The sequence below is a fragment of the Salmo trutta genome, chromosome 22 (assembly GCF_901001165.1).
Source record: "Salmo trutta chromosome 22, fSalTru1.1, whole genome shotgun sequence".
Classification (NCBI taxonomy): domain Eukaryota; kingdom Metazoa; phylum Chordata; class Actinopteri; order Salmoniformes; family Salmonidae; genus Salmo; species Salmo trutta.
The window spans coordinates 43489167-43503177 of NC_042978.1; positions in this window are offsets into that span (position 1 = coordinate 43489167).

The window sequence follows — 14011 nt, forward strand, 5'->3', positions numbered from 1 at the left end:
GCGTGTGTGTCTGCTTGTGTGGATGTGTGTGTGGATGGGTGTGTGTCTGCGTGTGTGTGTCTGCGTGTGTGTCTGCTTGTGTGGACGTGTGTGTGTGTGTCCGCGTGTGTGTCTGCGTGTGTGGACGTGTGTGTGTGTCTGCGTGTGTGGATGAGTGTGTGTGTCTGCGTGTGTGTCTGTGTGTGTGGACGTGTGTGTGTGTGTTATCAGCAGTGGAGTCTGAGTAAGAGGATACTTGTTGGTGTTGGAGCAGATATGAAGCATCACTCTGTCATTGGTGTCCTCCTCTGACAAACCCCAAAGCCTGTCCTCAGATACACGATTTTCCACAGCAACCATAGTCTAACAGAGAAAATGCAGACAGAATACAGACAAATGGATAAATCATCAGATAGACAATCAAACCAAAATCATCGAAAGAAAGAAAATTAAGGAAAACAAATGCTTGAAATTTGACAAAGAAGAAATTCCTGCCTCACCCGCCTCATTTTCATATGGCTCTCTTTGGTCTGATGGGACGGGGAGACCACAAACATGCCCATCACAGACAGTCCTCCAGGAACCATGCGGTTCAGCTTTAACAAAAGGAAAAATGCAGGAGTCATTAACCAAACCATAGACACTTGAATATCATAACACTATAACACCACAGTACAACAGAAGATCGTTTCTCAGGCATGTTCTCCATTAAATCTCACATGTTCTGCGTGATCTAGGATGTAGTCTTTGTCATCCTCATTCATCAGGCCACCAGGATTGTCCTCCTTTAGTGGGGTCATCGCTGCATGCACCACAAACTCCCCCTGTAGCAAAACAAATGTTGAACAAATAAAATGATATTGCATGGGATAGCCTAACATTAGAAAGACAGACTACGTCCCCTTACGTACAGTAGGCCTAAATGTCTCACCTGTCCAACTAAAAGTCCAATGATGTAAGATGTGCTTGCATTCAGGTCAGCAAAGTATTTCTCCACTGCAGCATCAGCAATGATGCCTTTTCCCATTCCTTTCCCCATTTACACCAAGTTAATCTGCAATTACAAATGAAGATCAATGAGAACTTTACAGTATAGGACTATAGGTAGGTATTGTCAGTGTATTAGAAGAATGCAAGATTATATCATCAAAGAAACCTACAGGGATTTTGTTTCAATTTCAGACGTTTGGGATTCTGTTATCGTCCAGTCAACACTACTTGACGGTCTTCGCTGAGTTTCCACTACCTCATCTCCTGAACGGGTGATTCGAGAACATGTATGAAGTCATAATGCAGCAATGCATTGTGACATAAGGAAGTTCAAGCATGTCCTTTTTTTAGAACTTAATTCATCGTAATTTATCAAAGCACAGTATTCTATGCAGTGAATTTATAAACGCCTCTTGACCATGTTCAATCAGACAAATAATAAGTAAATCATTGCATCGTTAAATGCTTTTTTGACCATCCGCTTCACTTTATATAGAGGTTTCAGCTAAACATAGAATCAAATGGTTTATCCGTCTCTCTTCGGCCGCCGATAATTTCAGAACAAAGTTGACTTCAAATAGCCTACAAAGTTGCCAATGTCTTTGCAGTTTATACAAACAAGTGATGTATAAAATTATGCTTTAAATGAAAACCTAGATGACTGCATTAAAATATAAACAGTAGGCTATAGGCCTAATTCAATCATATTGAAATACATTTCATGTTAATCAATTGAGTTCTATTTTGCTACTTGTAGGCTACTTTCTGTAATTTGTCTCAATATATTTCATGATGTGTAGACTAACATGTGCGCAATGATGTGCCAAATCGGTGATTTAGTGCATTTTTGGGGGTTAAGCATTAGACTAAGATTGGTCAATATTTGCAGCCGTATGTAGTAACAGGAGTTGATTAGTCGTCAGTAGGCAATTGTGAAGTAATTCTAGTGAATTTAATGGAGAAAGCTGATCTGAGAGCAGCACTCCCTTGCTGTCCAGCATATTAGTATCGGCATATGCTCCGATGACCATTAATATCTGACTGGTGTTTTGGACACTGGAGAGTGGGGTAAGTTGAGCCAATTTTTACATTCAACATCACTAACCCTAACCCTAACCCTAACCCTAACCCTAACCCTAACCCTTCAAGGGAAATCTAGTATTATTTCTAACGAAGATATCTAGATATATTTCAGGATGATGTGTATCCCTGGAATTAATCCAAATTCATGTAAACATAACCGTTTTGAAAACGTGATCTCTTGAAAACAGGTATGGGGTAAGTTGAGTCGCAGGACAGGGTAAGTTGAATTGCAGGACAGGGTAAGTTGAGCCGCAGGACAGGGTAGGTTGAGCCGCAGGACAGGGTAAGTTGAGCCGCAGGACAGGGTAAGTTGAGTCGCAGGACAGGGTAAGTTGAGTCGCAGGACAGGGTAGTTGAGCCGCAGGACAGGGTAAGTTGAGCCGCAGGACAGGGTAAGTTGAGTCGCAGGACAGGGTAAGTTGAGTCGCAGGACAGGGTAAGTTGAGCCGCAGGACAGGGTAAGTTGAGCCGCAGGACAGGGTAAGTTGAGTCGCAGGACAGGGTAAGATGAGTCGCAGGACAGGGTAAATTGAGCCGCAGGACAGGGTAAGTTGAGCCAAGTCAAATCAAATTTTATTGGTCACATACACATGTTGAGCAGATGTTATTGTGGGTGTAGCTACATGCTTGTTTTTCTAGCTCCAACAGTGCAGAAACATCTAACAAGTAATATCTAACAATTTCACAACAATACACACAAATCCAAAGTAAAGGAATGGAATTAAGAATATATACACTACCGTTCAAAAATTTGGGGTCACTTAGAAATGTCCTTGTTTTTTAAAGAAAAGCACATTTGTCCATTGAAATAATATCAAATTGATCAGAAATACAGTGTAGACATTGTTAATGTTGTAAATGACTATTGTAGCTGGAAATGGCAGATTTTTTTTATGGAATATCTACATAGGCGTACAGAGGCCCATTATCAGCAACCATCACTCCTGTGTGGCACGTTGTGTTAGCTAATCCAAGTTGATCATTTTAAAAGGCTAACTGATCATTAGAAAACCCTTTTGCAATTATGTTAGCACAGCTGAAAACTGTTGTTCTGATTAAAGAAGCAATAAAACTGGCCTTCTTTAGACTAGTATCTGGAGTATCTGCATTTGTGGGTTCGATTACAGGCTCAAAATGGCCAGAAACAACACTGTGTACTACTCCCTTCACAGAACAGCGCAAACTGGCTCTAACCAGAATAGAAAGAGGAGTGGGAGGCCCCGATGCACAACTGAGCAAGAGGACAAGTACATTAGAGTGTCTAGTTTGAGAAACAGATGCCTCACAAGACCTCAAATGGCAGCTTCATTAGATAGTACCCGCAAAACACCAGTCTTAATGTCAAAAGTGAAGATGCGACTCCAGGATGCTGGCCTTCTAGGCAGAGTTGCAAAGAAAAAGCCATATCTCAGACTGGCCAATAAAAATAAAAGATTAAGATGGGCTAAAGAACACAGACACTGGACAGAGGAACTCTGCCTAGAAGGCCAGCATCCCGGAGTCGCCTCTTCACTGTTGAAGTTGAGACTGGTGTTTTTAGCAAAGAAAGATTGCTAAAAAAATCTCTGGTGACGTTTCGAGAGCTTGGGACTGTAAGGTTCTATTTGCAAAAAGAGGATTCTGAGATAATTGGCATTAACGTTTTCGAACCATCATTGGTTTGGTGTCAGTAATTTTTTAAAGTCTTGTATTCTTTTGAACTTAACAACATGAATTAGGGTATTTAGAGTACTATTTAGGTAGAGAACATTGAACAGATCAAGGCTGTGTCAATAACTCAATAAATCAAAAACGCAGATAAAACCTTATAGTCCCAAGCTCTCCATTTGCTTGTTTCTTGAGATTTATGGTAGTGTGTGCATTTTTAATAATCTCTTGTCAAATAGCAATTTTCTGAGGTCCCTCTTTGTGGCACCTGACCACATGACTGAACAGTAGTACAGGTGCGACAAAACCAGGGCCTGTAGGACTTGCCTTGTTGATAGTGCTGTTAAGGAGGCAGAGTAGCACTTTATTATGGACATACTTCTTCCTGTCTAAAAACATGTTTTTGCTCTGTCATTATGGGGTATTGTGTGTAGATTGATGAGGGAAAAATATTGTTTAATCAGTTTTAGAATAAGTCTGTAACGTAACAAAATGTGTAAAAAGTCAAGGGGTCTGAATACTTTCTGAATGCACTGTATATGCATGCTCATGTCATAAAGATGAAATGCATTTTTAATAGTCTCTTGTCCCTCCTCCCTCATCAAACATACATTTGGCAATTGTGTGTTATATTTCTCCTCTTTTTATTGCAGCTTGCTTTCTTGCACACTGGACCATGCAGGAGCTTTGCCTCTGATGCTGTGGCTGCATGTCTACCAGCGGGATGAAGAGAGGCAGCAGGGAACATGCTGTCAACTATATGAGGTGGGACTACAGGGCCACGTTGCGTAGCCAAACGTTGTCAAACGTCATCCCGGTTGCTTCTTCTTGGTTGCTAGTGAATGTACACCCCCAGGATATTGCTTCTTCTTGGTTGCTAGTGAATGTACACCCCCAGGATATTGCTTCTTCTTGGTTGCTAGTGAATGTACACCCCCAGGATATTGCTTCTTCTTGGTTGCTAGTGAATGTACACCCCCAGGATATTGCTTCTTCTTGGTTGCTAGTGAATGTACACCCCCAGGATATTGCTTCTTCTTGGTTGCTAGTGAATGTACACCCCCAGGATATTGCTTCTTCTTGGTTGCTAGTGAATGTACACCCCCAGGATATTGCTTCTTCTTGGTTGCTAGTGAATGTACACCCCCAGGATATTGCTTCTTCTTGGTTGCTAGTGAATGTACACCCCCAGGATATTGCTTCTTCTTGGTTGCTAGTGAATGTACACCCCCAGGATATTGCTTCTTCTTGGTTGCTAGTGAATGTACACCCCCAGGATATTGCTTCTTCTTGGTTGCTAGTGAATGTACACCCCCAGGATATTGCTTCTTCTTGGTTGCTAGTGAATGTACACCCCCAGGATATTGCTTCTTCTTGGTTGCTAGTGAATGTACACCCCCAGGATATTGCTTCTTCTTGGTTGCTAGTGAATGTACACCCCCTGGATATTGCTTCTTCTTGGTTGCTAGTGAATGTACACCCCCAGGATATTGCTTCTTCTTGGTTGCTAGTGAATGTACACCCCCAGGATATTGCTCTGGGTCCTGTATTACTCGTTCAACTCTGATATTCAATCACATGAGGGCATACCATACATGCCCATAACAATAAAAAAACATCCGCCACACTGCCCTGTTCATTTAGTAGTTGCCCCCAGTCCAGAGATTGTCATCATGTTAGTTAGTTATTGATCAATAGAGGTCATTGGTCAAACTATTGATTAACATTGCATGTGCAGTGTTATGGCCATAACTACATAAATCATTATATGATAACATAAACCATGTTTTTGAAACTGCTAGTCAATTATTTATCAACTGAGAAAATGGCTTCAGTATTATTTATGAGAATGGTATCATAGAGTATCATGTCACCTCAAGGTCACAGGTCATGAAAGGTGCCTAATAAATCAAGTGTCCATAGTAATAGTCATTGTGGCAATTTGGGAGTCCCTCTGGCTAAAATTACTTTGTAGAGAAAAAACAAACCACCAGGAAACTTAGGGGCATAACTTGCCAACCATAACGCACAAGGGCTAGGTTCTTTCCCAGCTTCTGAGTAAAAGGAGAGAACATTTCATTATTTAGTGATTACATATTTGAAAGATTAACGCACACAATTCATCCTCATTGATAACCTTAAAGAAAGAGACCAATAGGAAAGTCTCTTTCGCTCTATGTCTTGTCTCTGAGGCATCTATCAACCTGGATGTACTTCTGTCCTTGAGCTGTTCGTGTCTATTAATGTTCTGTATTATGTCATGTTTCATGTGTTGTGTGGAGCCCAGGAAGAGTAGCTGCTGCTTTTGCAACAGCTAATGGGGATCCTAATAAAATACCCCAAAAATACCAATACAACTTAGCTTCTCTATCGCTCTCTTCCTTCGTCCACCCTTCTCTCTCTCGCTCTCGCTCTCGCTCTCGCTCTCGCTCTCGCTCTCGCTCTCGCTCCTGCTCGCAATCCCTCTCCCCACTCATATGAGTGACTGTAATTGGCACTGTTTCTTTTTTAAATGGTGAGGTAATAACAGAAGTTATCATGGTCTTCACTGATCAAAACTATGCTCTCCCTCCTCAATGTTGGTTTGGCTGCTGAGTGCTGGAGAGATTCTGTTATGTGGGCTGTTGGCGATGTGCATAATCATTCATTATTAGCAATGTCTTCGATAAGCTAACACCAAAATCCATAGCTCTTACCACGCAGATAAGCCAAGCACGCGTCACTGTGATCTACTTTGTCTTTTTTACCCATACTCCTTCAGTCATACGTCAGGCTAGGCGTGGGTGTTGTATTTTATTTTTTACTCTTGGGTACTGAGCCATTTGTTGACTGTTGTTTCCCAGAACAGACCTTAAGGCAGAGGAGGAACCTAGTGCAAATGACAGATATTATAGGGGCAATATATTTCTCTGCAGAATTTATGAGACCATCTTAATTAATCATTGCCACTGACAGCTAGATTGCCTAACTCATCCAGAAACCCCGGAAATGTTATCCCCACTCCCCCTCAAGTGTTTACGCGTGAGCTGCAGACGTATTTTGCCCACGCCTGGGCCTCACCGTTCGGTGGCATGGCAATAAGCAATGTTGATTTAATATCCGTTTGCTGCATGCATTTGACTCGGCCGTGTAATCAGCCCACAAGGTGCTGCAGCACAGGATACCCTCATTAATCACCCCCCCCCCCCCACGGTGGACAATCACGGTCCTCTCTCTCTGGAGTCAAGGCTCAGCACCTGATCAGGCCATGCTACTGCATGATTACTATAGCTACGGAAAGATAGTAGAGGCTACCTCATAGGGTGCACCTCTGCTCCAAGGGCCGGTTTCCCAGAGCCAAGCAAAGCCTATTCCTGGAAGGAATTTTCAATCCAGATTCTCCATTTTGCAAGCTTTTTAGTCCAAGAGTAGTCTCACTTTTGCTCTGGGAAACTGGTCTCTATGGTGAAGTTGTCACTGTGTTTTCCTGTTATTAATCTGCTTTGACCTAAGAGGGCAGCAAGGCAATGAAGTGGAAACAAGAAGGATTTGCTTTCATCTCTCCTGTCCTTTCAGAGCAGTGCAGACAGAGAGAAGGAGACAAGGCGACACCAGCAATGAAATACAACCTTCAACATCCCCCTATAAAATGCCTTCCCTCCTGTCTTCATCATGTTTGCTTGAGGGAGTAGGCTACGTGTGATCGTGGGACAGGGTGGGCAGTGTTGACATTCTAGGAATGAGATACGGGGGTGGGATTCGAAAATAAGTTTTAGGCATCTGAAATTAAACTGTTAGATTCCCCTTCTCCTACTCTTTTGACATCTCTGTTAAAAGGTTGGACAGGACTCATTTTGACTGTGATGGGCGATGCTATCAATGGTGACATTTGTTTTAGAGGGAGGTTACTGCAATGTGCCACGTTAGTTTTCTCCTGACGGCTGTCAGTGCTTATTGCTGTTTTTGGGGGTGAGTGGCGCAGTTGACACACATTGGATTGGTACGATGTCGGGTCAGTGTTTAAAATCCTTAAGTTTACACCTCCCAATCATTGTGGTGGTTCAGTGTGGTGGTTCAGGGGGGTGGTATCTTGTCTGGTGTGGGGCCCGGGTGTGGGTGTCTCCTTGTTATTCAAGATGGACGATGGGCGGTGTGTGCATATGTGTGTGTGTGTGTTTGTGTGTGTGTGTGTGCATGTGTTTGTGTGTGTGTTTGTGTATGTGTGTGTGTGTGTGTGTGTGTATGTGTGTGTGTGTGTTTGTGTGTGTGTGCGTCACTAGCAGAAAGGGCGGACAGACACCGGGTTGTTTGGGCGGTTTGAGGTCTCTGAAGATATTTCACAGCTCCTTGAGCAAAGTAATCCACGAGCCCTTGATACAAGTTGTCAAACAGAATGCTCTGTTGGAAGATGCTGAAGGGACTAGTTTACCGCCTCTGAGCTGTGTCATAGTTACAATTGGACATGCTGCTGCTTTTGTTCTGAAATTATAGGTTATTTTCACAAGGTCAAAACAGGCCATTTCTATTGATGGATGAATCGATCCCCACCTCACTCTATTAGCTGTTGAGGTGTACGTCTTGTTATTATTGATGATGCTTAGTATTGATGTGATAGGCTACATGTCCTGTTCTATTGGGCCAAACTGGTCCAATCAGTGATCAACCACTAATGTTTGCATTATGTGTTGGACATAATGCCATACATCTTTTCAGGAAAAAACACCACACTTCTCTGCCGTTACCAGCTCATCAGTTCAGTAGCAACTAACCTACATGATTCATTTTTTATTTAATTCAGTGTCATACACCCATTTTTTTGAAGTAGACTATATATACAAAAGTATGTGAACACCCTTTGAAATTAGTGGATTGGCTGCCCCAGTCAACTGTAAGTGCTGTTTTTGTGAAGTGAAAACGTCTAGGAGCTACAACGCCTCAGCCACGAGTGGTAGGCCATACAAGTTCACAGAACAGGACCACCGAGTGCTGAAGTGCGTAGCGCCTAAAAATAGTCTGTCCTCGGTTGCAACACTCACTAACGAGTTCCAAACTGCCTCTGGAAGCAACGTCATTGGGAGCTTCCATGAATAATGATATCGGTTTCCATGGCCGAGCAGCCGCACTCAAGCCTAAGATCACCATGTGCAATGCCAAGCGTTGGCTGGAGTGGTTTAAAGCTCGCCACCAATGGACTCTGGAGTAGTGGAAACGCATTCTCTGGAGTGATGAATCACGCTTCACCATCTGGCAGTCCGACGGATGAATCTGGGTTTGGCAGATGCCAGGACAACGCTACCTGCCCAAATGCAAAGTGCAAAGTTTGGCGGAGGAGAAATTATAGTCTGGGGCTGTTTTTCTTAACGCTACAGCATACAATTACTTTCTAGACGATTCTGTGCTTCCAACTGTGGCAACAGTTTGGGGAAGGCCATTTCCTGTTTCAGCATAACAATGCCCCCTTGCACAAAGCGAGGTCCATACAGAAATAGTTTGTCGAGATCGGTGTGGAAGAACTTGACTGTCCTGCACAGAGCCCTGACCTCAACCCCATTGAACACCTTTGGGATGAATTGGAACGCCAACTGCAAGCCAGTCCTGATCGCCCAACATCAGTGCCCGACCTCACTAATGCTCTTTTGGCCAACTCAATATTAATGCCCATGATTTTGCAATGGGATGTTTGACGAGCAGGTGTCCACATATTTTTGGTCATATAGTGTGTTGTGTGCACGAAACACAAAACAAAATTCAATTTGACAGTTTACACATATAATCAGGTCAAGTGCAGCTACCATTTAGCAATAATATACAAGCAATACATCTGTACATGTAACCGATGTGAAATGGCTAGTTAGTTAGCGGTGATTCGCGCTAATAGTGTTTCAATCGGTGACGTCACTCGCTCTGAGACCTGAAGTAGGGTTTCCCCTTGCGTTGCAAGGGCCGTGGCTCTTGTGGCGCGATGGGTAACGATGCTTCGGTGGGTGTCAGTTGTTGATGTGTGCAAGGGTCCCTGGTTCGAGCCCGGGTTGGGGCGAAGAGAGGGACGGAACCTGCACTGTTACATTGATGCTGTTGACCCGGATCATTGGTTGCTGTGGAAAAGGAGGAGGTCAAAAGGGGGGTGAGTGTAACCGATGTGAAATGGCTAGTTAGTTAGCGGTGATTCGCGCTAATAGTGTTTCAATCGGTGACGTCACTCGCTCTGAGACCTGAAGTAGGGTTTCCACTTGTGTTGCAAGGGCCGTGGCTCTTGTGGCGCGATGGGTAACGATGCTTCGGTGGGTGTCAGTTGTTGATGTGTGCAAGGGTCCCTGGTTCGAGCCCGGGTTGGGGCGAAGAGAGGGACGGAACCTACACTGTTACATTGATGCTGTTGACCCGGATCATTGGTTGCTGCGGAAAAGGAGGAGGTCAAAAGGGGGGTGAGTGTAACCGATGTGAAATGGCTAGTTAGTTAGCGGTGATTCGCGCTAATAGTGTTTCAATCGGTGACGTCACTCGCTCTGAGACCTGAAGTAGGGTTTCCCCTTGCGTTGCAAGGGCCGCGGCTTTTGTGGCGTGATGGGTAACGATGCTTCGTGGGGTGTCAGTTGTTGATGTGTGCAAGGGTCCCTGGTTCGAGCCCGGGTTGGGGCGAAGGGAGGGACGGAACCTACACTGTTACATACAGTAGTTTAATCCTGTGTAATTTAGTTTCATATCTGAAGATGGCTGTCTGAAGAAACTGTCCTTTTTACATTCTCAATTCAGGATGTGATTTTCTTTGCTAATATAAAAGGACTCCCACATAGGTAGGATATCCCTCTCTCCTCCCCATATGAATACTCCCCCCCAGTGCAGTTTTATCAGTTGGCTTCAGAAAGCCCAGGTGAGTGCCAGCAGGCCCATGTTCCTTTATCTCAAGCAGGAATTACGTTGACCTTGCAGCGATTTAAACTCTTTATCTGCACCTCAATAATCTGCTTCACAGGAAAGCACATCAGCTGAAAAATGACCAGCAGGTTCTCAGAGTGTCTCTGTGGGGTCTAGTTCAGATACAGAGGCTGTAGAGAGACAGGGCTGGAGCTGTAGGTCGCACACCAGGTACCTATGCTCAGGCCAAGTGCACTGTTTTACCTGACAGACATGGATGGTAATGGAGCAATGCTGTTTGACATTAAGAGAAATTTCTTATTTCACATAATTTCTTCTTGTTGAATTACTTAAGAGCGTCTGCTAAATTACTTAAATGTAAATGTACTTCTGCAGCTCTAAAAAGCCATGCTAGTTCTCTTGTCATATTTATGGTCTCTGTCATATTTACTGTCAATCTCATTCTCACCACTACTGCCTTTCCCACTCACCCTCACCCTCATCCCCACTGTCTCTCTCTCTCTCTCTCTCTCTCTCTCTCTCTCTCTCTCTCTTGTCCCTACACAGCACAACTCTAGGCTTCAATGAGGGGTTGCCATGGAAATGAAATGGCCCAGTCACTCTTGTGCCTTGTGCGTGCCTTGTGTGCGTGCCTTGTGTGTGTGCGTGTGTGTGTGTGTGTGTGTGTGTGTGTGTGTGTGTGTGTGTGTGTGTGTGTGTGTGTGTGTGTGTGTGTGTGCGTGTGTGTGTGTGTGTGTATGCTTGTGTGAGTGTCAGAGTCACTAGGCTGTACCTGCCTCTCCTCAGTCAAAGCAGTGAGACCTACATGTGTGATGCTGCCAGGCCATCCTACCTCACCATTCATCCTGTCAAACTGTTGTGACAGCTGGTCAGTCCTGATGCGCTCATCTGCCACACCTCTCTTCTCTCTGCCGTGGATAGAGAAATACAGCAAGGAATATGCCAACTATGTATTCATTCACTTATAACCCTTTCTCATTGAAATGGGTCTCTTATAAAATCCTCTATTTTCCACTTAATGTAGTGTAAGGTTTAAAATACTGCATGTGCGTCATTTCTCATTCCTTTCGAAGGGAGCTTTTCACTATGCAGAAATGCCATTCATTCATTTATTCATTAAAATTCTCTCTTTCTCTCCCTGTCATTCTCTCTCCCACCCCTCTCTTTTGCTACCCCCCCCCCCCTTTTGCTCTCTCTCACACCAGTGTTTTTTCTCAGAGTATTCATAAGGTTTATTTATGGGTTGATGACAGATGGGCTAATTATAATAAAGCAGGAATGATGGCGTGCACAGTGTTCTTCCTACTTCAAACAGTTTTATTATACAAAGCATCTTTCAGGTAAATGAATAAACATTTGTAATTGCCATAGTGTTTCAGGAAGGTCTTGGTTATCCCACGGTAATGGAGGGAGGGAGCCTGCCCTGAGGTAGAACAACATGATGCTCAGGTGAGAAGGACGAGGGAAGACAAAGCATTTCAGCGTGTTGAGAGGAAGGGAAACATTTGTCTGTCGAGGGGAATTTGAAATCGTCAGTTTGGAATGACACCCTCATCATTTTAAATCTGGGGGCTTATTATCTAATGGTAAGCAAATGAATCAGCTAAAACAGTGAAACCACAGTAGTGTGGTCTGTCTATGGTACCTGTTTCAGAGTTTACTCATAGCGTTTTAGTTCGGTTATGTTTTCTCTGTTCTTAAACCTTATCCTGATTCTGGTCCAACCACTGTGCAAATCCCTCCTGATTCTGGTCCGAACACTAGACAAATCCCTCCTGATTCTGGTCCGAACACTAGACAAATCCTTCCTGATTCTGGTCCAAACACTAGACAAATCCCTCCTGATCTGGTCCGATCTCTAGACAAATCCCTCCTGATTCTGGTCCGATCTCTAGACAAATCCCTCCTGATTCTGGTCCGACTGCTAGACAAATCCCTCCTGATTCTGGTCCGACTGCTAGACAAATCCCTCCTGATCTGGTCCGACCGCAAGACAAATCCCTCCTGATTCTGGTCCGACTGCTAGACAAATCCCTCCTGATTCTGGTCCGACTGCTAGGCAAATCCCTCCTGATTCTGGTCCGACCTCTAGACAAATCCCTCCTGATTCTGGTCCGACTGCTAGACAAATCCCTCCTGATTCTGGTCTGACTGCTAGACAAATCCCTCCTGATTCTGGTCCGACCACAAGACAAATCCCTCCTGATTCTGGCCCGATCACTGGGCAAATCCCTCCTGAGTTCTCTCCTCCCCTCTCCTTGCCGAGGCCTTGAAAGAACTCCCTGACTACAGCAAGTCGGTGAGTCAGCGGGCAGACTTTACTTCTGCCAGACGGGAGAGAGAGATTGATACACCGGCTGTCCAGACTTGTGGGTATTATCGCTCAGGCCAGGAAGCAGCCAACCTTGAACCTCTGCATCAGCTCCCTCTGTGAAACGCACCAGTTCATAAACCGTTACGGTTACTGGGTCTCTACTGTTGAAGGAGAGAGCTGGCTGAATGAAAGTCTTGTGAGGTGCTATAGGATGTTTTATGATTCCTATTAAAACTCTCATCCACACATTGGATGAACACACTGGGTAGATGACGCAGAGAGACACTGGTTGAGCTGTCCGTCTCTCTGTCTGGGCTTTAGGCTACAGTTTGGGCTTTGGGAAGCAATATTAGGCTACGTGTTGTTTGGTGTTTTGCTTTTAATCTTGCTTATATCTTATGTGTAGTAATTCAGGGAATTCGTTTGGGAAAGATAGAAAAAGAAGCACATCCAGTTGTTAGATGATGAAGACCGGCTGGATGCCGGCAGGTGGCCTAGTGGTTAGCATTGGGCCAGTAACCGAAAAGTTGCCAGTTCAAATCCCTGAGCCGACAAGGTGAAAAATCTGTCATTGTGCCCTTTAGCAAGCTGGTTAACCCCCCACAACAACAGCTCCCTGGGTGCCCAATGTGGCAGCCCCCCGCATCGCTCCGATTCAGAGGGGTTGGGTTAAAAGCGGAAGGAAAGTTTCAGTTGGACCTTGTGTGCAATTGATGAAAAAAATGTATGCAATCCTTTCATTTAATTTATGAGTAGTAGCCAAAGTAGCCAACGTTCAGAAATAATACAAGGAATATTCTGCATACTGTGATCTACAGTATGCTCCCAACTTTGATTTACCATAGTGTGATTTACAGTATTTTGACGACACGTCGACCCTTAGCTCTTCATCATGTTTGAAATTTGTAAATTATTCCTTTCAGTTGGCAAGACGTGATTTACTTGTTAATCCAGTAGGATATTGGCTGTAAACACATTCAGAAGGTATTTACTCATTCTGTGGTTTACACAGCAGTGGTAAACAAAACAGAATATTTAGATTTAATTGGGCCTATGAGTCAGCATTTGAGCAGTTGAGAATGCTTCATTACTGTGCTGTTGGTTTCCATGGAAAGCACAGGCGGCTGCCTGGTCAATATCACA